At 37.4% G+C, this 26,163-nt stretch overlaps 1 protein-coding gene across 3 annotated transcripts in view; it reads left to right on the top strand.

Annotated features, from left to right (window-relative positions):
• The window catches only part of MGAT5 (alpha-1,6-mannosylglycoprotein 6-beta-N-acetylglucosaminyltransferase), a 116,937-nt gene that overhangs the window by 4,480 nt on the left and 86,294 nt on the right, over positions 1-26,163 (top strand). The window contains exon 2 of one of the 3 annotated variants that reach the window (XM_039555310.1): positions 8,026-8,125. The exons of 1 other annotated variant lie outside the window; for it this stretch is intronic. The gene's annotated coding sequence lies outside the window, so the exon portion shown is untranslated. The remainder of the gene's footprint in view (positions 1-8,025; positions 8,126-26,163) is intronic. One more of the 3 variants, XM_039555311.1, reaches the window with a different exon arrangement.

Raw genomic sequence — 26,163 nt, 5'->3', positions numbered from 1 at the left:
TGCTCACGGGTCATGTAGTTTGTTACATTTCTTTATATATAATTTTTGACATAAAATTTATTCCTTGTGGTTATGTTCCCCTAGAATAGTTTTACAACTAAAACCTTTCTTTTTCACTCTTGTTAGATTAAGCAATAGAGTCTATTGCTGCTGGTTTCCCATTGCCTGTTAAGGCTGTGTTCCTCCCTTCCTATGTGCACCTTGACTTTTTATTTAACCTGAATTGAGGTCCTAGCAAAGCATTCTCAGATGGCTGCTAATCAAGTAGTAGATCTCATGCTAGGGAAAATCCCTTCACCAGAAGGGTTGTCAGGCTTTGGAACAGGCTGCCCAGGGTTGAGTCAGCATCCCTGGAGGTATTTAAAAGCCATGTAAACTCTTGGACTCTATGATCTCAAGTACCTTTGCCAACATAAGAGATTTTATAATTCTAAGTTTTCATGAAAGGTACAAGCTACAGTGAATTACCATTCCTGCCCAAGATTATATTTTGTGAACTGGGTGTTTTTTGACCATTGGAAGATACTGAACACTTGGATTTTACTACATTGTGTCATAGCCCTCTTGTCTGCAAAATGTGTGACCAGAGTGGATTAACACATTTTTACCTCTTTAGCAATTAGAATCTTCTTTATCTGCATAAATTCCCTTGGGCAGAAGTTCTCTTGAGTTTGAATGCTGTGTCTTATCTCTCACCTCTCTTTTTTTTTTTTTCCAGTTCTCACCCTTTCTCTTTGTTTGTTGCTTTTCTGCAGAGAGCTATTACTGTTCAATGGAGCTTCAATGCACTTTTTGAACTCTGCAGAATGCATGTAATATACCTGGAAGACAATTTCGAGTATTTATGGACCCACATAACTAAACTTGTATTTTCTCTTCTATTTTGACCTTCTTTTTTGTAAAATGAAGCATAAAATGTGTTTTGATTAAAGATGGTCTATCTGAAACATTTCTTAGACACATAAACCTTGTCTGCATAATATACATGAGTAAAAAATATACATAACTACTTCATTCAGTGAATTTGAAAATTGGTATAGTATTCGTAATAAAAATCCTTGAACAGATAATCTACCTCCTAACAAGCTATAAGTAATTTCTGTGAGTCTTTCTTGATAGGCTCTGTTCAAGTACAGGTTGTGCAATCACTTAATTTTCCATATTGTAGATTTAGAAGAGTGAAAATACCAGCTCCAAGTTGCTCAAGAAAGTTTCATGCTGCACCTCTACACCTCTTTATCAGGCATTCCAATTCATTACCTTTTTCTTAGTTTCTCCCTATATTTAAATTGCCCATTTCTGTCTTGAAGTAATTAAAGCTTGTTTTAATAATTAAAATAGCAATAAATACAGGAAACATAGAATATCTCTAGAAGCATTCCTCAGACAGCAGCAACAATGTATTCATCATCTTCAGATTATCGGGTTGAGTTTTCTTACTGTCTTGTGTTCAGTATGAGTTGTACCTAAAAATGGGCCCCCTTTCCCTAGAAGGAGTAGAGCGTGTTATTTTCCTGTGTGTTTGTTTGGGTTTTAGGGTTTTTAACTTGATCAGGGAATTTCTGAGCCTCCTGGCAGAGGAGCTTTCTCCCTAAAAAAAAAAAAAAAAAAAAAAGAAAGAAAAAAAGAGAGAGAAACTGAGCAGACAGACAGATGTATTTCTATTTCATACCTAGGAAATACATTAAATATTCTTGACATAGGAATTTTCACACCTATTTGGCAAACTCCCGCTGTAAAGGTAAAGGAGCTTGCAGCACTGTTCTCTGGAGGTTCCAATACACTGTATGTGGATACAAACTTCCCTACTTATTTCACAGGGGCACACACACACAAAATAATCAAGGCACACCTCCAAAACCCTCCAGTATCTCAGCTTTTGAAACACTCTTACAATGCTGACAAAAATGCTTTTTGCTAATGGTAGACCTATAATACATTTAGGGATGATTTTGGCATAAGGAGAGGCTGCAAAATGAATGGCTATTCCTTGGCTTGCAAAAAGATGCTAAAAAAAAAAAAAAAGTGGGCAAGCAGTCCAAATAAGGCACCAGTTTGAAGCAGGGGTTGTGGAGGTCTTACAGGCATTGCTTGCAAGCAGTGTGTGAGTTGTTTGAGAAAGGCTTTTGAAGCACTCAAGCTGTCTGTAAGTAAAACTAAATTAAGATCTTGAGCATTAAATTTGAGTAGACATGTAGCCAAATAAGAATATTTATTATTAATTTCTTCTTAGATTTCATTAAGAATTGTCACCCTTGTAGTTTGGCAAGATTTTGTCAACAAAATCAGTAATTGTGTTTCCTGATCTGACAGTATAGGAAAAGGGTGTGGAACACGCTGTAGAGCAGTAAAAAAAAGATTTCTCAATCTCTACCGCACAGACTTCAGCCTAGGTTTTACAGGATATTTGACCACATTATTAAAGCTACCTTGTTCCAATTAGTCCCTTAGCATATTGATTTAGTTTTCTAAGTTCTTGTAAAAATGAGCAGTTTACTTCCCTGAATTTCTTTTTATTAAATGCAGTTTGTCTATCAGGATTATCGATCCTTCAAGAACATGGTGAAAGGCAGTATCATTCTGTTTTCACTTCACATCTGTTCATGTTATGCAGCTACTTTTCTTTTACTAGACTGCAAAAAAGCACACAGGAGGAGAAAGCTTCCAGTGGTTTTTCTGCTAAAGCTAACAGCTATTTTACCATAGATAAAATCAACCAGTTTTGTAGACTTAGTCTGATTTTAAGAGCCTATAATCAAGTTTCTGTATTTTATGGTTACACTTTAAATGTGGTTATGGTTATAGTTCAAAATAAAATATTAGCTTATTATTTCTAATAGACATTTTCTTAAATACCAATAGAGCTTTTTTATAAATCAAAAATAATAGTAAAAAAATCTTTCTTTCGATAGCTTAACTTCTCTTGAAACAGAAAGATAAACTGTGCTTCTTATAGATAAGCCATAGTTCTTATGGGAGTACTTTTCCTGAGTTTTTTCAGTAGCTTGGCATTCATAAGTTCAAGAAATTGGATAATCAGCAAAATAAGAACTTCTGACTTTATTAATGATGTGAGAAATGAAACGAAGTTGTAGGAGTGTTTGGTTTCACAAAGTGATTTGACCTATGACTGAATGTACATCCTGATGGTTTGAGGCCTCTCAGGCAGTTTACTGATACCAGGTTTTGGCCCCAGTTGTTAATCCTTGTGAAGTCTTTGAATGTCAGAAATGACTCTCCTTGGGTTCTGGATTGATAACTTAATGGAACAATTCATGATTCCTTTGAGGGAAAGGTTACAGTAACTTTCACCTGACCTATAATAGCAAAATTCTCCCTAAGGTAAGTTAGAGAATGTTTGAGGGAGCAAGGAGGAGCTTCGGGCTGGAAGATGCGTGAGGGCTTGGTGTCCAGTACAAACGTCAGAGTACTTGTGTCTGAGATGAAATTCTGTGGAAACAGTACTTTCCCACTGGGAGTTTGGAATTCCCGTTCAGTAGATGATCCAAGCTGGCTCCTGAATATCCAGTTAAGAGAGCAATAGTTGCAGCACTGTTGATTTGTTGCCAGCAGGGATTCAGTGTTTCCACGGGTCTGTGGTGAAAGGACTGGATCTTTACAGTGATGTGAGGAGAGTTTAACCGCAGTGGGTGAAGTTCTGTGCCGGTGTAAAAGGCGTATTGCAGTTTACTTAAGCTCTTTTTGAGTTGATGCTATTTAAACCTCTGGCTCTGTATACTGAAACCAGCACAATGAGGCCCGAGTGTGCACTTAAACTTTCCTTTGAGGGCTGTGCTGGCTGATACAGAGCAAAAGCTTGTAACAGATTTAGCTTCTGTTCAGCTTCTATTAAAGTCCTTGTACCTTGATTCATTTCCTGGCGTCGTAGTTTCCATATGCACCGGTTGCATAGCTTTTGCACTGTGTAATGTCACAGAATGCCACTATTGAGTTACTTAAAACATGTCCAGGAACACTTTCTTACATACTGAGATATTGGCATGTATGTGGCCACTTCCAGAGCAAAGAAAACTGTGACCCTTATAAATGGAAAAAAGTTTCATTTTTAAAAAGCTATACTTGAAAAATAGTATTGTACTTTAACATGTGGAAAGCTGTTAACTACATGTGGAAAGCTGTTCTACATCAATTTTTCATATTTTAGACTTAAGAAGGGGGTTAGATGGAGATCTGAAGCATCTGTTTTCTCATTATTTGGGGTTTAAAAATATGTTAACTAGCAAGGGTTCTTTTTTGCCCTACATTTGAAGTGTAAGTTTTCTTCATCCCGTGCACTTAAAGAATGGATTTTTTTCCCCACCCACCATTAGTACTCTGGTTTGTTAGAATTGTCTTGGGCTCTATTTGGACTGTTGTTTGTACCTCAAGTCTGTTCTACCCTTGAATATTTTTCCTGGTGGATATGGCAAACTTGAACTCCATTGCCTACTATCAGTATACATTTTTATGGTTTTTTATCCAAATTTGAAAACAAAAAAAAAGCCTCTTCACTGTATAAATTCCTGATAAACAACTCAGATTGCACAGTATTGATTCTGGATGTGTATTATGAAAAGAGTTTTTTAATGAAGACATACTCTTGCCCTTTGACAAGCTACAGAATATTTTTAACTATGCCACCCATCTTAGTCTTTAACTAAAAATTGATATTTAATTAAAAAGGCTGCTAATGCAGCATTGTAGTTTGGCAGAAATTACTGTAGGAACCTTACAGTGTCTACCTTACCTGTACTATGGGGATAAAGCACATTGCTCAGGATAAAGATGTTCGTCCAGGCCACATAAATGCAGAATTATAACCTTTTTAAATTTTTTATTTTGTACTGACCAGCTCTGTCATCCTTGCATTTCATAAACAGAGAAAGAAATCTTTCAAATGTTACTCTCATACTTCTTTTGGTTTTGCTGATACATTCTGACTTGTGTTGTGTGTGTGCCTCAGTGCACTGCTAACCATTGTCCAGTTTATTACGGTGTTCAGGTCTTCATTTATTAAAATTTGTTTAGAATGTCATGGGAATCTCTCAATTCTAAGTATGCATAATTTGAGTTTGGTGGTGTGGGTTTTTTCAGAGGTTGTTCAAGCCAGATTTCAGTTATATTTGAGGAGAGCTTTCTGTATCCTCTGCTGTGCTTGGAAAAAAAAGCATGGTTTCCATCTTAATCCAGACTTCTGAATGACTTTTGTCATTTTGCTCCAAACAGTTAATCTTCAGGGATGAGATTTCACCATATGACTTGAAATTTTTAACACACATTAAACATAAGCTTTACTTCATGCATTCCTTCCCATCCCACAAAGTATTCTTCTGAAATTCTTTTTCAGTTCCTGTAACCTGATTTTTCATTAAACCAGTTAGGAAATGCCCTTATTTACTGAACTCCTTGACTTCTTGGGCTAAAAGAGAACTCTTCATCCTGCTCCACCCACCCAACAAGCCTGGATGGATTTTTTTTTTCTGTACAATTAAGTCAGAGTTGATGAAGTCTCTGAATGGTATCTGTGCAGTTGTGCTGAATCTTTGTTATAATCAGCTAAAAATAGGTTCTAGTTCATCTTGTACCTTTCTGTTGGGTTGCTCATTACCTATTTATGAAAACAGATGATTTCAAGCATTGATTTCTTACCGCATGCCTTCAGAACACCAGTTGATCTTGCATCTTTTTCTTGGTCACAACAATACCTCTTCCACACAGATCCTCTTTCTTGGTTTGTTTTTTCTTATGAGGCTTTTTCAAGTCACCTCAGGACGTCTGTAATGATTGAGCGTGTTTTACTGAAGGTCTGACTCACTGCCCAAGTTGTGCAAGCTTTGAATCCACAGAAAATGAAAGTAGCACATTGAAAAACTGGGAAATCCATGAGTGTCCAGTAATTTGTCCTGGTCTGCAGATTTTTTTTCCCCTTGGGATTATTTGCACCAGAATTATCTTCCATGTTTTTGCTAATATAGTCAATATATTATTGCAATAACATATTTGGCTTTATTATTCTAAATGTTTGTGTGGGAATCTCATCTAAGGCTATCATTATACCTCCCAAAAAAAGCTTGTCAGGATAAGCAAATGAAAATATTATGGAGAAAATACAAGTTTGATACTTTACATTGTCTCAGTGGTCTGTTAGAATGTAGGAAAGCTGAGAAGAGCAAGGCAGCAAATAAATCTTAATTTAGACAACTTTTAAAATTTTATCTTCTGAAATGTCCGGTAAATCCATGCTAACTATTGTCATTTTGTAATTAAGCTGCTTCTTTTAGAGCTGAACCTGAAGTCATATGATGAGTTCAAACTGTAGGATACGACTTTTCTTAGGCTGTTAAAATAACAGCCTAAGTTGGAAACTATTAAGTGATAAAAGCTGCAGAAAGAAATATCATATTCCTCTGAAATACAGAGGAAAATGTTATTGAAAAAATTTATTTTTTCTTTTGTCAGGCTAGTAGCTTGAACTGTTCTCCTTTCTAAGGCCAGACCTAACAATAGAATTAATTGTAAAATCACAGAATGGTTTCTGTTGGAAAGGATCTTAAGACTCTTCCTGTTCCAACCCCCTTGTAGGGATACCTTCCACTAGACCAGGTTGCTCAGACCTCCATCCAACCTGGCCGTGGGCACTCCCAGCCACTGCTGAAGTGACAGCTCTTGGGTTTTGGTGTGTCCCCCCTGCAATCAGAGCCACTGATGTCCTATGCATGCTCGTGGCTCAAGTACACATTTACCTACTTCAGGCAGTGGAACACAGCTGTAAGGCTCAGACAGGATACCATGGTAGGATAGTCTGTGTTGGATCCTCATGGTTGTAGCTTACAGACCAAATGGCCTGCTCAGGATGTTGCAATGTGCTAAGATAACACCTTAAATAGTTATTTGCAGGTTACTGGCTGTTACAAAGATAAGTCAATGTAGCCCAGTGATAGAGCATTTAAAAGAGAAAGGCTTTTTATATCAACTTTTAGGATGTGTTTGCCAGCACATTTACCCTGTGAGTTGAGAGGAATGAGTATTTTCATAATATTGGAAAATCTATTCCTCTGTCTCTGCCTATCTTTTTCTCATCATTAGATTTGACTAAACAGTAAAGAAATCCATTCATCTGTGGTAGTGTCAGTAAAGTGGTCTCTGTTTTCCTCTCTGCTGGTACTACAGTACTGTTTCAAGATCATTTACATTCTTCTCAGAGTTGTAAGTGATCTTTTTGGCAGCTTTGTGCATTTACATTAACTGCTGGATTGTAATAATTTTCAAATGGATTGTCTGAAAGTAGAGGTTTTGGGTACACATTTATAGATGAGTATTCCTGTCTGGGTTTATTTTATGTCTTGTACATTTACCTAACTAATATGAATGTGGCTCTAGCAAGAAACTTGTTAGATCAAAATGCAGAGCTTTCACTGTCACCATTCTAGAGATGGACAATATTGCCTACTGAATTTCCTCTCTGATTCTGGAAACCATTTGGATTTAGGAGGCTATTTAGGAGGTATTTTTTAGAGATTTTTTTTTAATGTTTGAGGAAGAAGGAAGGAAGCCGTGATGTTTACATTTATATTGTATACATTTCTATTGTTTATAATGTGTTTGTATTGTTGAAACACAGGAGAACTAACAAATAGGAACCTAATGTTTTTGAGTGGACCTTGGAAGTTTGACTTAACTGCCTTGTAGATCTTATCCCTGTTATTCAGATAATGTTTGACAAATATATGGACATTTTATTGTACCTATGTGGTTTTTTCAATTTGTGTTAATGTCCATCTAATGTGTGAAGGAGCTTTTATTTGCTACACAGCAAGATTTTCTGCTAGAAGGAACATTTTTTTTTCTCTTCCATCCATCCAACTATGAGTGGCAAAGAGATTTGTGAATGCTAAGTTTTATGTGACATTTTAGAGAACAGTTACCAAAGTGGACCAGTTTCTGCTTGTTTTTGGAAGACCATTTCATTTAATGACAGTACTTCAGTTTAAACCATGTGTTCTAAGAACTGGCTTGTGTTCCCAGCACTGCAGGGGGAAAGCTCAATGTGCATGCTTGAGAACACACCGAAGAGCACACGTTGGGGAATTCCAGGACTGCTGAAAATTTAAGAAGAAGGTAGAAGGTATTTAACATAATTACGTAGCTTCAGATTGTATAGACCTTGCACAGTTCAGACAAGTGCAAAATTACCTCACCAGGCTTGCTCCTTTTTTTATTTAATTGATTTGAAAAGTTGGAGAGGGACTGGATTTCTTAAACTGAGGAAGTTCAGAAAACTGTGGTAGGCAGGTGAGGTAAATAACCTTCTGATATGCTTCAGACTGAAAAATATAAGATTAAATCCATGACAACGCAAATATAATCTCATTTTTGAGTTACATAAGACTGTTTAAAGTGGGTCATTAGTATTGGGGAAAAACATGTTTTAATTTTCTAGGCTTTTCTTTTTTCCTCCCCTTCCCTTCCCACACTAGAGGGAATGCTTTCCTCTAGGGACAAAGATAGAATAAAGCTAAAAATATCACTTGTCTACTTTATTCTCCATCATGTTGTTTCAGTGGTAATCACTTGTTTGAGATTCACCTTCAGAGATTCTGCCTGACATATGGTGATGTGCATAATGAATATATGCAAACATATAGCAGTTTCAAATTCATTCTTTATTGCACTTAGGTTTTAAGTTCACAAATTGCTGTAATAATTAAAGAGATTTGGTAAGCATTAATCTATGCACTTATGGGAAATTTCACCTTAATTATTTACTAGTTGCGTGAGATGGAAAAAAACTAATTTAAGACCTGGCTTGAGAGTTTGGCTTCTCTTGTTTCCTAATTTCAAATGATATACAAACAGATTAAGTTTCTCTTTTTTGAAAGTACCCATTTTCAGGGGAGAATAAGAAGTTGGTTGGTTGAGAAGTGTGGCCTGTGTGGCTTAGTTAGGGATTTTGGTTGGTGTTCAGTTTGGGGTTTTTGGGGTGTTGTTTTGTTTTGGGTTGTGGGGGTTTTTTTGGAATGGAGTGGGGAAGGTTTTATTGTTTGGGTTTTTTTCAGCTAAAAAGAAATCTTGGATAGAAAGTGAATGGCTTCTTCAGCAGCCCCTTAGAACTGAGACATACAAAGGGAAGTACACCTAGGTGTTCTCTAGACATCCAAAAATGTAAACTTTAAAAACCTAGTTCTCTCAAAAAAAAATTTTTATACTGTGTTTTGGGTAACTGGGGAAAGGACCAAAATGTTCACTTTCCCATTCATAATGGGAACCATGTGATGGTGATGAGCAAGAACAACTGCTGCAAATCATGTTGAAGCTGTAGCTCTTCCTTTGGTACTCCTGACTGTCAGAATTGTCGTAATTGGTTACCAACAATGCGAGTTGCATCCACAAAATCCAGCTTGCAGCTTCTGATGATAATTTGCTTTGAATTCCCATTCAGTAGCTAAGTCCTGTGGGAACCCAGAATGCAGAGAATATTTCTCTGCCTGTTTTGAAGGGGTTTTACCCCCCTGGACAGTACTGGTTTTGGCCTTTGTCCATGGGAAAATTTGCCTAGCCTCTGGGAAGAATTTGAATCTACAATGGTGTGAATTAGGTGATAGAATACTATGTGAGATTATCACAGGGTGAAAAATTTAGAGTTTTTAGGTCTATTTGCATAGTAAATAGATAAAAGTAGAAAACCTCAAAATGGAGAAGTTGTAGTTAAAAGCTTCTTCCTCCTTCTTCACTAACTCCATATTTTGCAGCAATAGTGGTTTGGGATGATTGGATAAAGAATTCCACAGTTCCTGTCTAGAGGATTTAGGAACTTGTTGGACATTGGTAAAAAAGTGAAAATATCTTGCGTTTTAAGTTTCACTGGGTAATTTACCTTTAAAAAGGCTGTGAGATCTTGATAAGTTGTCTTCTTGCTGCATTCCCTGCTCTGTGCTATGTCTAGGCCACGCCAGTGGCTTGTACTCCTTAGATAAGAATTAATAAACACCTATCTGGAGACTGAGAAGCCATGAAGTCCCGTTCGCCTCCTTTTCTCTCCTGGCAAAAATCTGAACATCTCACCCATCAGGGAAGACAACAATTAGTAACGCAGACAGCGTTAAGGTCCTATTAATCCAGCCTCTTGTTCTTCCCATGTTTAGATTCTTTATAGGAGTTGACAGTAAAATTTTTCAGTTCAGGCTGAAAATTACATGTTGGCAAATAAACAGGTAACCATTATAGCACATCAAATCAGCATTTATTCAAGCTTTGTGCGGAGCCTTTGATCAAGTACTTGATAGTAAGTCATTATGTCAGTGTGCTAAACCAGAAGAAGACAACAGGATGATTGTAGGAGAGATTCCTGCAATCTTGATGGAAGGGCCAGTCTATGCATCTTGAACTATGCTAATCAAAATAGCAAGACCAGATTTGTAGCTGAAATAGCAAATTAATTATCGCCCTACTTACTTTGCAGTAATGTCTAGGGGACACGGAGGTTAATTTCATGGGCAGATGTGCAGGGGCAATGACTTCTGGTTGGAGAAGTAGAAGTCTGCTGGCACAGATGGATTCAGAATAGCTCTTGTCTTCCTCACTTGTGCCTGTCACACTGAGATTTAAGCCATGCATACTGAATCACGTCCCATTTCATTTCCGTTTGTCAAATTACAAAACCATTTTCCCTGTCACTCTCTCCTCTATTTTGACTTCACTGCAATAGTTTCTCTTACATGGCTGCATGAGTGCATGAGCACTTTTCTGTTTTCTAAATTATTCTTCATGATCAGAAAGGGACTAAAAATTTGCTCATACTATGTTGTAAAGCACTATTTTGAATTAAGAACAAAAAAGAGAAAGCTTTGAATGAGTTACAAGCAGTAATGGTTCCCTGATATTGGTTGTGCTGTAGAATATTGGGGTGCATGGAGAAAGGGAAAAGAAGGGATGGAAGCACATCTTAATTTGAGTTTAGGAAGCTCTAATTCCATAGTCAATAGAGAGGATGAGGCTTTTGGGGCTGCTGCTTTGAATCACTCCCTAAAAGGGGGAGAAGGGCTAAGCTAAACATCTCTTTGCTACCAAAAGATACAATTTCTCCTTTTCATTTTCACCAGCTCTGATACGCACCTGACCCATCTGTTAGACAGCTTGGTTTGTGAAACAAGCAGAAAGCTAATGTAAGAAAAAGGCTTCTTTTGTTTTCATGATGTGAATCAGCTCATCAAGGGATCTGTTGATCTGGCATGTGCAGCACAAAGGGGGGTGTGAGACTGCGTGCCTTGGAGCAGTAGGATAAGTGGGGTGAGATTAGGCTGTTCCTCAGCGTGAGCTGTTGGCTCAGCTCAGCTGTCTGCTGTGCCTGGACCCTCTCCTGTGGGTCCAGAGGCCTCCAAGGGCCCCAGATGTCTTCACTGACTACAGAGTGACAAAACAACCCACAGCTTCCTTTTCTGCTCTGGTGGCAACAGTGGCTGCTGTTGTCATCTTTCAATGTTAGCTTTTCCTTCCTCTTCTTTTCTCCTGTGTAATCTTGATTTTTTTTTTTTCTTTTTTTTTTAATTTGAAATCAGGAAATATAGTAGTTTTAGTAAATCTTTATACCTTGTTAGGTATATCATCAGGAAGTAAATGGTGGGAGGGTTTCTGTGGCAAATAAAGCTAACTTTACCTCCTCAACTGTAAGTAAGGTATATCCGGAATTTTTGCTTTATGGTTATGCTCGAGAACAACACACTTAAAATATACAGCTGGGTGAGAGTGTCCTGCTATACCTGTAGCCAGGTCAGAGTTCAGTGCCCAGTCTGGTGAAGCTCCCTTTCACTTGTACCACATCTGGGTTCTTTGCCTTTTGGCAAGCAGTCAAAACTTGATTTAGCCCTTTGCAGGCATTAAGCGCTGCGCTTAGACATTGTAGCTCAAAAGACTGTCCAGTGTATGGTGTGAAATTAATCAAAAGGAAACAAAATTAATGACCTGCTGTGGTGCCATCCATCACAATATCGCTCAGCAGGTGTGAAATTAACTTGCCTTGACTGTGGATTAAATTGAATGGCGTGACGTGAACCTACAGGAACTCTTTCCGTTAGTTCTGGGGAGCAAGTGTTTTTAAAGATTCCAGCTTAATGAACTGCTTATGCCATGCGCTGGATAGTCTTATGATCATTTACCAGCATGAGTTTAGATTATGCTCCCTAAGAAGATCAAGTATTACTGTATCAGTAAAAATTGTTAAAGGCAGGCCACAGAAATGTGGTTTTAATTTCTGTAATTACTGTGCACCAGATGGTGGATGTATACTTTTTCCAGCATAAGTACTTTAGCTCAAATATACGCAGTTGTGATCTTTATTTACAATTCATCAGATTTTAACCTAGGTGATAACAATTCCGTCGTTATGGCCCATTATGAGACCTTCAAAGAAGTATGGAGACAAAACCTCACTATTGTTTATTATGGTTACAAAAAAGCCTTTCTTCTTGGGTTTGTTTGGCTATTTTTTTCTCCCAGATTTTAGTAACAGTGATAGCAAAAATACCCACTAATATTCACTACCCACTAACTTTGTTTTGTAATAAGTTATCTAATAGTAGAATATGTACTTATAACATTTGATGTAAATCCCAGTTAATTTAAGAGCAATACTATAAAGATGCAAAATATGTTACAGGTTACTAACAGCTTGAGAGAAATGAGGAAAATTAAGGAAATGTATTTCCCAGTTTGGATCTAAAGATATTCTGCCAAATATTTTCTTCTCTTCACTCCTATTTGCTTATGTATGTGCACTTTTTCCTCCATAGTTGCTCTGATAATTGTTTTTCAAAGGAGCTATTATCATTGTTGTGGAAGCTCTCTGACTTCTGAGTTCTTAGTGGATTTTTGCTGAATATGCCCAGAACATCATCCTCTAAAATGTTCAGAGTCATTGCAGCCCTTTGGAGAATGCCCAGTGGCATTTTTTGCCCTTAGCAGAAAATGAGTCACATATGGGCTTGTTGGGAGTTTTTTGGTTTTTTTTTTTCTTCTTATCTGCCCACCCTCCCCTTTAAATTCGGAATACATGTTTCCAAGAGTTAAGGAATTTGCATGTTTGTGATCAGGAGGAGGACTTAGTTATGACTTGCATGGCAGCTTTCTTTGAAGTAGGACTGGCGTGCAGCCATTAATACATTTTCAGGATGAGGTGTCCACAGTATATTAGCACATACTTGATAACCTGGTCTTTATAAGTTGATTCATTTGACATCTTATTAAGGGCTGTCTGTGCTTTGTATAAGTAGTACTGTTTTGTTTAAATATTGTTGATAAGAAAAGTGTTAGGCTGGTGAGAGTGAATTAATTCTTTACAGTTGTTGAAACAAAATACTGTGGATTTTGTGTCAGAAGATAATTCTGACATTAACATTAGTAAAATGGTTTTGATTCATAACAAACATGGTATAACTACAGAGAAATGTTAGAGTTGTTCTAGTTCCAGTACTGTGTCACTGGCAGTACTTTCTTCAAGGATAAGTAGTAGCTGTAGGATGTTCTAGAACTGAAGAGCTCTGTAGTCCTCATTTGGGTAGAGCTGACAAGATACTTCAGAAGTTTCTTCTTTCCTTGAAAAGAAACATCAGTTTTGGTACCCATTTCAAAATGAGGAAGTAAGCAATTAATGGAGGCCTAATTCTTTGTAACATTATAAACATTAACAAAGTCGTCCATCAAGCTTTCAGCAGAGAACAAGGTTAGGTGGTTACTGTGTCAGTCATATTTCAGCTGGGGCTTTGAACTGCTTTCTTTCCTGCATTAGAAAATTATTATTTTGATATGAGTGTAAAGAAATTTACTCTTAAGGCTTAGACTGGAACACAATGCTCTTTCAACCTTCTTTATATTGAAATCAACCCAGGGATACTGTGTTCAAACCCAGGGACACTGTGTTCAATTGTCTGCCTGCAGTTTGGGTTTTACATTACTGGCTTTATTTAATTGTACTCCTCTCTGCCTCTTGTTGATGGCTTTTATAGTTGCTTAAGCTTTTTAAATTAATTTGTAGCTCTAGGGGAGATGGGGAGAGAAGAGGAAAAGATACAAGTTTACCTTCTTTTGTGGAACTTCTGGTTTTTGAAGACAAGTGACAAGCCAAGCAGGAGTGGTCTATGACAGCTGTGGCAGCAAGAAAATTTACTGTCCTAGCAAACCTTTTTGTCAGCTCACTTTGGTAGAAAAAAAGGCCTTTCATGCCTGTTTTTCGTGACAGGCTGTGTAAGTTGGGTCACATAGCTCTTCTGCTGGGCCTTGCATTCAAACTGAATTTGTGTTGGCTGGTTTTGCTTTTGCTTTATGCTCTCATAGCTGTAAGATCCTATCACAAGAGAGCATGAAGTTAAGGTTTCTTCACTGCAGGGTTTGATTGTTTTTTATGCATCACTGCTAGACTGTGGTATGAGGAGAACTCAGATTTCTCTACTTTGCCTGTAGCAAGAATATGCAAACTTGCTTTGTCAGAGTTAAGCAGTGTGATGTTACATGCCTGTGAGTATGGGTTCCTGAGAAGTATTTGGATTTGGCTGAAAATGACTGAGAACTGCAGCTAAAATTAGCAGAGATGGTCCACAGCAAATAAACTGATCCAAGGGAGAGAAAACAAGAACAAAGTCAAACAAACAAACGAACCCCCTGCTTGTTCGATGCCATTTGCACAACTGTTATTGTGATACAAATGTCTGTGCCTACAGAGCACTGTTCACGTGCCAGATTATGCTGACTTTACTTTCTGATGGGCTCAGAGCACATGAGGAAGTGGAGATTTTGTCTACTAGCAAGGATGAAGCAGCAGCTACTGGTTAAATCATTGGGCAGTGTTTGGTTGTTGGGGTTGTTTTTAGTGTTTTTTGGATGTGGGGTTTTTTGGAGCTTTTTTGGGTGGTTCTGTGTGAGGAGTGAAAACTTTTCGTGGCTTTTCACATGACATTTTCTATTTTTTCTCAAACTGCAGTTGATAAATGTCCCTTCCCAAAGGAATTGCTGTAGACCTGTGATTGTCATTGTAACTCAGCCAGGGATAGACAAAAACTTGTTATATAAGAAGTCAAAAAAGATGATATTTAATAAGAGGTTTATTCTACATGGCAAGAATTTAAACTATTGTTTAATTAGCAGGCAAACCACTTACTTTGCCCTCTAGTTCGTTATGTGGGTTTATGACACTGATTCATATAGCTTATTACAGCTCATAAATGTCACCATAAAATTAGTCAAAATAAGAGCATTAAAGTGCCTTGCTGACATTAGCTACCCAGTTGGTTTGGCTTTGGTGACAAGTTTGTAGATAAGGCGTGAATTTTAGAGTTGAAAATGTCATAGGACTTGAGTACCACACTGCTTCTCATTATGGAAAGAGCCTCTATCTAAAAGTTGTAGATGAAACTTATTTTCTGGTCATAGCTACTCCTTGCCTCTCCTTGTCAGCAGTGTCAGTCAGTGAACTGCACCAAGGTTAAAAGCCATTAAAAATTGTGATAATTGTCAGTAAGTCAGTGATGCCGCTTCTGGGAACACAGTACCAGTGACATGCTTTCATTGGATATTTGTGGTTTTGCCCAAATGGCAGTCAGTCAAGATGTGGAGCTTAACAATGTGAGCTGAAGTGGCCACTTCTTTAATAGTGCAGCTAATGACTTCCAGATGCAAATTATTGTACTATGGTCAAATACTTTACGTGGATCCTGGAGTCTGCATCTTAGAAGACTGTTGTCATTGTGAAAAGGAAACCATGCTGTAGGACAGAAAGTGATTTTATTGTGTGGCTTTACATCAATAAACTTCAAAAATTGTCATATATTATATACTGTTTATTATTTTTTACATATAGAAAATAAGATGTGGGAAAGTACAGGGATAGTAGTCCACTGCAGTGGCAGAAGAGCTGTCACCTGATCCCAGACCATTCTAAGCAAACTAAAGCAGCCTGTCAGATAGCTTTTTTTTTTGTTTGCTTAATGGGGTGCATTTAGAGATGTATAAGTGACTGAAGATAAACTTTATAATGTGTATTTTTTTAAACTGTCACATTAGACTAGAATGTCACTTTTAGTCTCTGTTCAGAGGCAGATCTCCTCTGTTTTTAATAATTTATGTTGAAATTGTGTGAAAGATTTAAAATGTCACAGCTCTGAAATAAGAAGATTGATACTACTCTAGTGTGATCTGATTTGGATTCTGACCTAATTTCTTTTAGTTAGTGATTGGTATAGGACTTGTGGGGTGCACAAGCTTATGACTTTTGGAGATTACTGACTGATATTTTTAGGTTACCAGCTAATCCTGTTTAGGTATAGGATTTTCATCTGAAAACTGGCAGGTCTTTAAATTCTTCCTGTTGTACTTTAGAATGACAACTGGAAATTGTACAGAAAAAGCAATGTATGGCTTATTTCACACTGTCTTGTGCTGTGGCTTTCTGCTACATGATGATTTTCTGTGTGCACAAGTTTAAAAAAATGCTAGTTTTCTTTAGTATTTAAACAAAAATAAAATCTTCCATTGAAGCTTAGTTTTGCACATGCTCTAAAAGAGTTATGGGAAAGCATTGTGTACACATTGCCCCAAAAATCTTCTGAGCCTTTCAGTCTGGATTTTCCTTATGTTGCCTTGTAGCTGTTTGCAAAGCAGCCAGACTATAGCTAAACTAACAAATGCAAATTCACACTTCCGTTTGCTTATTCAACAACTGTGCTCCATATACAAACACTCTCTTCCAGATGTTTTTCTCCTTGTTAGCCGTACCTTTCATGTGCTTCTAGTATTGCAGAGAGAGCCTTGTTCTTCAATCCCACACTTAGGGAGGGGTTGCCATCTGCTGTGTGTGTCTGTTTGGAAGGTAAGCATTTTGTCACCTGTTCCTGCAGATTGAGACCATAATGCTTTGCCAGCCTTATATATGAGGTTGCCTTTGTGAATTTTATTCAACTTTGTGAAAAGTGTAAGGAAGCAGAAAAATAAAGGCCATTGTAGCTTGAATGTTGGAATGTTATATGGAGGATTTTACCTCCTGTAGCTGTTTTGTTTCCTTTTTCTATGCACTTTACGATGGGAAAGGAAGCCATACGGAGGTAGAGAAATGAGAATTTGTACTAAAAGTGTGAAGTGTATGAGTAATGCCATGTTGTTTTGACAATGCTGATTAAACTGTGTGGGTTTTGTTGCTGGCTTGGCATGCTAATATTAATAGGCTTTGCCCATTTCAGTGAAAGGACACATATTGGACTGAGCTTGATGTAAACGTCTGTGGGTCCCCCTGCCCCAAGTTTTACTGCCTCAAAAGAGCTGCTACAATGCATACTCTGTGTACTGAAACCTCTTCCATTCCCATTGCACAAAGAATTCCCCTAGTGGCTTGGTGAGGTCTTCATCTCAATGGAAAGAGAGCTGAAGTGAAAGGGAGGGGAGTAGGAGGATGTCACATTCACATGGGAGATGTCATGCCTGCTATGACATCCCTGCATCCTAGAACCCAGTTAGAGTCATGCTCCTGTCTTCTGAAGGCAGAAAAGGTGCAGCTCTGGTTTCACTGTTAGCAGTGAAAGACAGCAGCCAGGTCCCAGGAGCTCTCCCACACAAATCAAGACAAATTTTGCAGGGCATTTTTCCCTGTGCTGCCTTCTACAGCAACTCTTGAGAGTTATTGAGGGTGTGTTTAGGGAAGAAACTGATTCAGCTGCTGTTCTCAAACAGCTGTTGGGGTAGAGGGAGCATTATCTCCCACTGAGGCCTTATGTGCCTCTTTTGTCCCTTCAGAACTGTCTTAACAACTGTCCACATCTGCTTCCTTTTCTTCCTTTTCCCTCCTACTTCCTCTCCAGTTCCTCTATATCATTTATTGGGGTTTTTTTGTTTTTTTTACTCCCACAATATAGAAATAAATAATATCAAATATCTGCAGAACTTAATTGACTTGTGTTTTTTAAATCTGAAAAAGCTGAAATTGTAGAGATTTGGTAAACTTAATAATTTGTATGCAGCTGATCTGAATATTGTATAAATCACACAGAGCTTCAGCTTTCTGCTATTTAGTTACCTGGCAGCAGTCACATGGAAGAGACAATGCTGCCTAGATACTCAAGTTGTTTGGATAATTAATTTATTTTATTTTTAATCACACAACTCAGATTTTGTGGTATCAAAAGGAGGCTGTTTGTGGGAATGGTTTTGACTTAATTTGTATGTGTATGCATGGGATTGAGCACATTCATTACACTAGGGCAGACTTGTATCTGATTTAAGAGGTGCTAGTCAAGTTTTATTCACTTTCAGCAAATTCCTGACGAGTGCATATGTACATGGATACTTGGTAAGTAGGCATTTTAAAGCAGAACTTTGAAGTCTTACTCATAAGGTGACTCAGAAAAACCAGAATCCTTTTCTGAGGATGAAGGTACCTGGAGGAAGGTACTACTGAAAAGAGCCAGTGGGAAGATCTTTAGAAAGGGACATGAAATTCGGTGAACTGTATTCTGGTGTTGCCATAACTTAAATATGAGAATTGACCAAGCTTGTCTTTAATCACTTAGGATGAAAGCAGAGGCTTTTCACACACTTGCTTAGTGATATTTTGCAATGTATTCTGGGACTGTCTGGGAAACAGAATGGGCTTGATTGTAACCTGCATAAAATTTAATTGATAAAATGCTGTAATTATGGAAAGCTGTTGAGTCTATAGCTATCCTTTCTTTCATACTGGAGATCCAGTTCTTTCAAAGCATTTTCAAAAGACTTGTATCATTTACTCAGATAAAGGCAGCCAAGGTTTGTGCCAAAATACATTTACTTGCATGTTAGAAATTGTGATGATGACGGAATGCTTATTGCTTGGAGGAAAAGAAAAGGTTTTGCAAGATTTTAATGGTTTTTTTTCTAGTAAATGGTTGCAAGAATTGTAGCATTGGCTCCAATATTCTTTATCTATATGGGTTGTTTGTAAAAGCCAACTGTGCATAAATCAAGTAAGATGCTTGGAATAGATATTTGAAGTGTGAAACGTATTAATTTATTCTTTGAAGTTTTAGAAAGCCTTTAAGAGCCTATACAATGTGCCAGCTTGGTACCTTGGACTGTGTCTCCAATGTGTATGTTCTCATTTGGTTGACTTTTACTGCTGTTGTTGTTACTAGCTCTGAGTTTTACATATAAACTAATGTGGATGCTCTTCTTTGGTATTTACAACTGTGTTGAAAATATTTCACTTACAGCAGATCAAGATGGGCAAATGTAGGCTTATGGTAGTAATAGTACAATTCCTCAAGTAAGTGTGAGATGCATTAAAATACCTTGTTTTATTTAAAACACCTTCACAGTTAACAACACAGTTGAAACTGTAAATTGTCCTTAACCCCTCATTCTACGCTTAGCATTTTATGTTCTGTATTTCAGGTACCATATCTATGTGAAGAATAGTATTTAGTTTTTCACAGATGATGCCATGTTAACAGGAATATTAACTGAATTGCTTCTACAGCGTTTATGGATACTTCTTGAATTCCCATGTGAATGTGTGCCACTTTGGGTGGTGTGTCTGGTTTGAAATATTCAGGTTTGAGTGGTTTTCAACTCTGTCAAAATAAGTTGCCGTACCTACTTAACTCTTGACTGGAGAAGCTATGCCTGTTAAGGGACTGGAGCATCTGGTATGGGAGGAGAGGCTGAGAGAGCTGGGACTGTCCAGCACGGAGAAGAGAAGCTTTGGGGAGATCTTATTAATTTTTATAAACATCAGATTGGAGGGTGTAAAGAAAACAGGGACAGACTCCTCTTGATGGTGCTCCATGAAAAGGCGAGCTGCTTTAAGATAATATTTAAAGATAAATTTTCTCTATGTGTTTCTTTTGTATTCCAGATACATGTCTGTGTCAGTGAGTACTATCACAAACCTTGTAGTCTTTATTTGAATTACTTGAACTGTGTGATGGCCTTAATTAAAAAATTATTAATCTCTTGCAAAACCAAATAAAAACTTTACATCAGTGGAGAAAAACATGTGATCTGAATAGAAAACCAGAATACAGATAAAAGGCCTTCTTATATTTTAATAGTAAATATCAAAGTAGAAGTATCGAATGTGTGCTGGGTGAGATTTGTGTGAGGGTGGCTCAGTGTGTCAGTAGACTAAGGCAATTAAATACTTAGGAGGGGCAAGGGGAGGTCAACTGCCATTTTAAAAGCTGGATATGAAATCTTACACTGTCAAAAGTAGTCTTGAATTTATACAAACTACCACTTAACAGGTGTTGGAAAACAAGGACACTTTTTGTCATGAGAAACAACCTGTCCATGTCCAGTCAAATGAATGATTTTTGAAGATGTTGAAAGTAGGTTTTGGGTTTTTTTCCCAATCTTATTTTTCAAAAACAGAAACTGAAAAAGTTGCTCAGTCACTTTGCAAGGCTGTAACAATGGGTCATTGCCAGGCACTGCAGCAGGGGTTAAGGATGATGGAGAGATCAGGCACAATGCTGAAAACAGAAATGTAAAGAGAGAAATGCTGAATTTGGGTCCAACTTTTTCTTTTACCTCTTCAAAGGAGTACTTTGTTAATGATCTTTTATAAAAAGACACTGGAGTGCATTCAGTGAGTAGCTTCTTCTCAAGCATTGTCACTGTAACCACTCAGTGTATTATGTTTTATTTTCCTAAGTGAAACTATCTGCTACTTTCACTATTTAACAAAAAAAAAAGAAACAAAAATGCATGAGTAGAGGTGATTTTAGAGTAGTTTTCATTTTCTCAGTATGGGAAATGAATGCACTTTGAGTAACATCATTGAGAAGGATTTCTGAGTGATAGAAATTATGCCCTCTTAAAGTGCTGCGAGCCATGATGATTTTTTTTGTAACTGACAAGTTCACCTCTAAACCATGTCCCTTAGAGCCATATCCATGTGACTTCTCCATCCCTGAGGAATGGCGGCTCCCCCACTTCCCTGGGCAGCCTGTGCCAGTGCTTGACAACCCTGTCAGTGAAAACCCATTCACCTGCTTCCACTGTTAACTAAATCTACTTCAGTTTGCAAAGGATAAAAGGATTTCCAAGGTTTGTCTTCTCATCTTTTTCTCCTTACCTTGACTGCAGCCTGTGCTAGGTCCCTGTGGGCTGTCACTGTGCTGTCAGCTGTGCAATGCTGATGAGTCTTAAGGCAGCACAGCAGCAGTCCCTGCCTGCTGCAGCCTCTGCAGGGTCCTTACCAGGCTTGTCCTGTGTTCAAGAAGGCCACGTTTCTCAGCAATGTGAACTCCAGGAACAATAATAAATTCCCTTGCAGGGGGCCCAGCATTTTGGTGCAAAGGTCCTGGCTGTGATATCTGTATTTATTGAATTTATTAAGAATTTGCAGGACCTGAGGAAGTTCTAACACTGTTAGGTCTTCAGGTTTGAGTGACTGACCCAGACAAACTCTTCCTGAACTAACTGGACACAGAAATGTGCAGTATTCCTAAACTCTGCTGTCCCATCTGTCCATGGGTTAAATGAGTCCTGGCCTGGAAGGTCAGTCTGTCCTGCCTATGAGCCACATTTTTATTCCATCTGTTAATATGAATGTTCTGAAGATGATGCCAAAAAGAGTTTACTAAATATATACAATTTTTATGGGAATAGATAGTCCTTGAACTGATAAAGTTTTTTTCTGAATACCACAATTAAACAGATTTTGACCACCCTCTCAAAAGCCAAGTGCTGGAAAATGACTTCACATATATATCTATATATCTCTATATCTATCTTTCCTTTCTCTTCAGATTCTTCTTCATTCATGATGTTAGTCTATTTTGCTATATAATATACTGTATATTGTTTTTATTAATACATAGTATCTATTATGAAGGTATTTATATTCATAACATATAAAAATATAAAATGCATTACTATAAAAATACCTTAAATCCAGGTGCTAAACTGATACAATATAAAAAGCAGAGCTGTAAACTTTGATTTCTTGTCATGAGGAAAATTGGGAATATGGAAAGCTTAAAATATGAGTCTCAATTTTTTCCATGTTTAAGCAAATCTCAGAGTAGCTGAAAAGATAACTTCCAGTAACAGTTTTCAGTCTCAAAATTTTCTTGTTCTCATGAATTCTTGTTACAGCTGTGATTTATATTTCCAAATGTAGCAAGTATAATATTCCAAATCCTAAAGCATTTTTTTTTATTTCCCTCCCTCTTTAACACATTAAGGGTGCAGGGAGGGAGAAGAAAAAAAAGATGGTGCTGAAAAATTCCAGCCTCACTCCTACTCTTTTATAAATTGCTGTTAGTATTCCTGTCTCCATGTGTGAGCCCGAGGTCTAAGCTTGAGGTTTAAACTATAAACAGAGATGAGATAATTTTGTACAGGAATAAATGTGCCCAGATGGAGATAATCAGAAGTGACTTAAATGTGTGGGCTTTTCTGGAGGTGCCAAAAGCCCACCACACCATGCTGACGTTGATGGGGACTACAGGTGTGAATTATGCTCAGCCATACCCTGAGTCTGCTTTGTAGAAGGTGTTCAAACACCTACAGGAGTACCCAGGAGTGTTTCATTAAGGGCTGTGGGAGTTGGGTATTTGGGCATGTTCATAAATCTCTTAGATGCCTCTTTGCATATTTATTGAGATTTCTTTAAAATTCTTGCTGTGCTGTTGACAGTTGCTGTAATTAAAGTGACTTCTTCTTTTTTTTTTTTTTTTTGTTTTTTCAGAGCTTGCCTTACAGTTCTCAGTTAATTAAAAGAAATCCTAATGTTGTGGGATCAAGGGTAGAAACAACAAAAATTTTCAAGGACAGTACTTTGCATAACATGAAGGATTTCTCTAGGATTCTTTAACCTGTTGGATACATTAAAATTCAGGAAGAGGACCTTTTGTGCTTTAAAATTCTTAATGATAAATGCAAAAAGAAGCCTTTTTAAAATAAAAACAACACTTCTGTAGATACACCTCTGAGACATCTATTCTTTGAAATTTAGAAGGAAAAATATTTTAGAAGCTGTTTACAAATTCTGAGCATTTTTTTATTGACAGTCATCTGGCATGACTGACAAAAACCCCCTTATTTTTCTTTGTGTTACTTCCATTTAAGGCACATTTCTGTAGTAAAGGAAAATGTTGGTATTGGCAGAGATTCAGAATTTTTTCTCACTCCTTAATAGTCATAGTGATTAAATGTGGATAGTAACAGAGGTTTTTTTCTTTAAGAAAAAACCCAGTAAATTTGTATTATTTTAGCAGTGACATACTCTTGCATGTAATTCCTATATTGTATAAGCCTGCATTAAGCTAATAAATCAAATTTCATGTTCTTAAAGTAATTTTCGTCTCCATTCCCAGTCTTCCCTAGCCATGGTATCAGCCTCTCTTTCCAAATTCTGAATGTGAGAATATCCAAAAAAAAAAAAAAAAAAAAAAGGGCAAAAAATCCCCGAGTGTGAGTCTTGCAGAGTTTTGACATACTTTCTGTGAAGTATAGCCATTTTCATCCTGTCATGTAGCATAAATGTTTTAACAGGCAAACACACCTCCCCCCTTTCTAATCTCGATTTAGTGTAAAAGGATTTTTCTCTGGCCTTGCTGTGCTGAGAGCTCTCTGAAGTTCTGTGTTGTCCTGTACACACTGGTCTGACCATGTTCCCCTTGCCCATCCTTTGCTCCCCTCCTGTTACCCCACTGAAACGTCATCTTTTCTTTACATTCCCTGTCCCCATCCTCCCCCTCCAGCAGGGTTTACTTCCTACCTCCCCCGGGGCCACGTTCTGCCCACGGTAGGTTTGCCTGTAGACAGACTCTGTGAAAAGCATCTTTTTGCTTTCTGCCTTGTTCCTTCCTAGAGCAGTTGAGAAATCTCCCTTTAATCTCAGCAAAGCCTCACCATTCTCAGATCTCTTCAGAAAACTCTGCTTTGCTGTGATGACTACAGGACAAAAAGGAAATGAGACTCTATCTCTTGTTGGCAGTACTTCCTGAGGTTTGTTTCTTTGTGTGTCCAGTCCATCCACTCATTCTTCTCTCTTTTTGCATGGCTTGGTTGCCGGGCACAAGACAGGTCTTTGTCCTTGCTATCAGAGAGACCAAGGACTCCTAATCCCTGTGTGGGACTTACTGCAGTGCAAATACCAGTCTGGGGATGTAGGTCTGGCTTTCAAAATCCTTTCTGTATGATAGGAGGTGTTCACTATGTACCCCAGCGAAATCCAACACTTGGCTACAAGGGAGCTGTGGTAATTTTTCTTTCTTTTTTAAATTTCTTTTGTTGTTCTGTACTGTCCAGTTTGATGCATCTAGAATCCGACTTTCCAGGCAGAATACACATAAGGGTTGCAACCTGACTTGTGAAAAATATGGTCAGAATTGTGGGGCTTTTGTGATCCACAAGAATTGCATTTATATGTTTATATTACTTTGCATATATATGTTACTTGAGCTGTGGTGTGTCCTTGTAATTGCATTTTATATATTGGCTTAAAACCTCTTGAGAATTTAGCTTTTAACAATACTGGACAAGCTCATTTTCCCCTCCTGCTTTAATTGGAAGCTTAGGTCAAGTGGACATGAATGTATTGTTTGTGTCACTGGAATTTGTAATCAATCTTATCTTCTTGCAAAATTTATTAATTTTATTTTCTTTGAATTCTTTTTTTGTTATAAACAGTACACAAGATAAGGTGTTTTGTTGAAAACTAGGGGTTGCTACATTTTTTCCTTGCCTCAATTCATTCTTTTTTGGGCTAGTTTTTGTTTTACTCTGTTTTAGCTGGTCCCATTTATTTACTTTTCTTGCAAAAATTGCACAACAGGTATTTAATTTAATATTCCTTCCAAACCTGAGCTTCTGAAACTTTCTTGTCATATTGCAATAAAAAAAAACTTCAGCAAAGGAGGAAGAATAGAAAATGTTAGTGAATATATTTTTGTTTAAAATCTATTTAATTCAGTGAATGACTATTTTTTTGTAGTTATGCAACACTAATTTTAAAAATTAATTCTTGTCAAGGCTCTTGAATAAAAATTGTGGGATGTCTTGGTGCCTTTCTCTTTTTGAAAGGGAAAAACTCTCTGCTGTTGTTCTTTAAAAATGACTTCCTTGGAATTGGCTGAAGTGTGGGGAGGTTTTTGCTAGTGGTTTTGCTGACATTTCTTTAAGTCTTGCTTGCTTGCATTTTTGATCTCCCTGATGTTCATTTGCTTGCAGTGTTTACAATGTCACTTCAGTTTTGCTCATAAAACTTCTTAGCCATTTATCTTTCACCCACTGCTAATGTGAGATCTGGGTTATTTGTAGTTCCTGCTTTGTCCTTCAAAATCCTTTCTTCTCCCTATCTTCTAAAAAGATTGAAATGTTGACTTTAATGGGGAAAAATGCCAATATACGAGTTTTTTTCATTATCATGCAGTCTGAAAGATGGTTTTCTTCTGTATTTTTGTAAAGCAGATTTTGCAAGAAGTCCTGTATGGGCTTTTTTCTTTAATCTCTATATACACATATGCAATATATGTTGTGTATGTTTGTCAAAAATACATTTATTGATTTTTTTTTTTTGCCCCACTAAATTTATTATTCTAAAGTGATGAAAGTGTTCCTATCTGACTGTTGAAAGTTGCCTCAGAAATGGCTGACCTTCAGGGAAGAATGAGATTTTTTTTTTCTACTTAAGTTTTGCCTCTAGTGCATAATAAAAGCTAAATAATGAGAATTGCTGCTTCTATAAACCTATGCCAAGTACCAAGTATTTGGTGGTTTATTCTTTACTTGGATTTGGAGTTTGAAATTCCAATGGCATATAAGCAAAAGGGAAGAGGAAAAAGATGAGATATTTAAATCATACTTGATAAAGAAATTTGAAAAATCTGATATGCAGCAAAATCATTCTGTTCTCTAGCAGTATGTGCTTCTTGGTTTGTGCTTATATGAAAATGCAAAAAGGGTGTTATGCAAGGGAGTGTTTCTTTGCTTGACACTCACTACGCAGCCACCTGTTAAAACATGGATGATTCCTAGTGCAAGATCTAAAGCGTGGCTGCTGGTGATGAAGCATGTTTACCAACCTTCAGGAAGCATATTCTGTTGTTAGCAAAGTACAATTTGAAAGCCTGATCAAGTGAATGCATACAAATTTTGGAGGGAGTACATGGGCTGGGAGGTGGTGGTGTGCTAGTAGCAGAC

The sequence above is a fragment of the Corvus cornix genome, chromosome 7 (assembly GCF_000738735.6).
Source record: "Corvus cornix cornix isolate S_Up_H32 chromosome 7, ASM73873v5, whole genome shotgun sequence".
Taxonomy (NCBI): Eukaryota; Metazoa; Chordata; class Aves; order Passeriformes; family Corvidae; genus Corvus; species Corvus cornix.
This window is presented reverse-complemented; position numbering and strand designations above follow the sequence as displayed.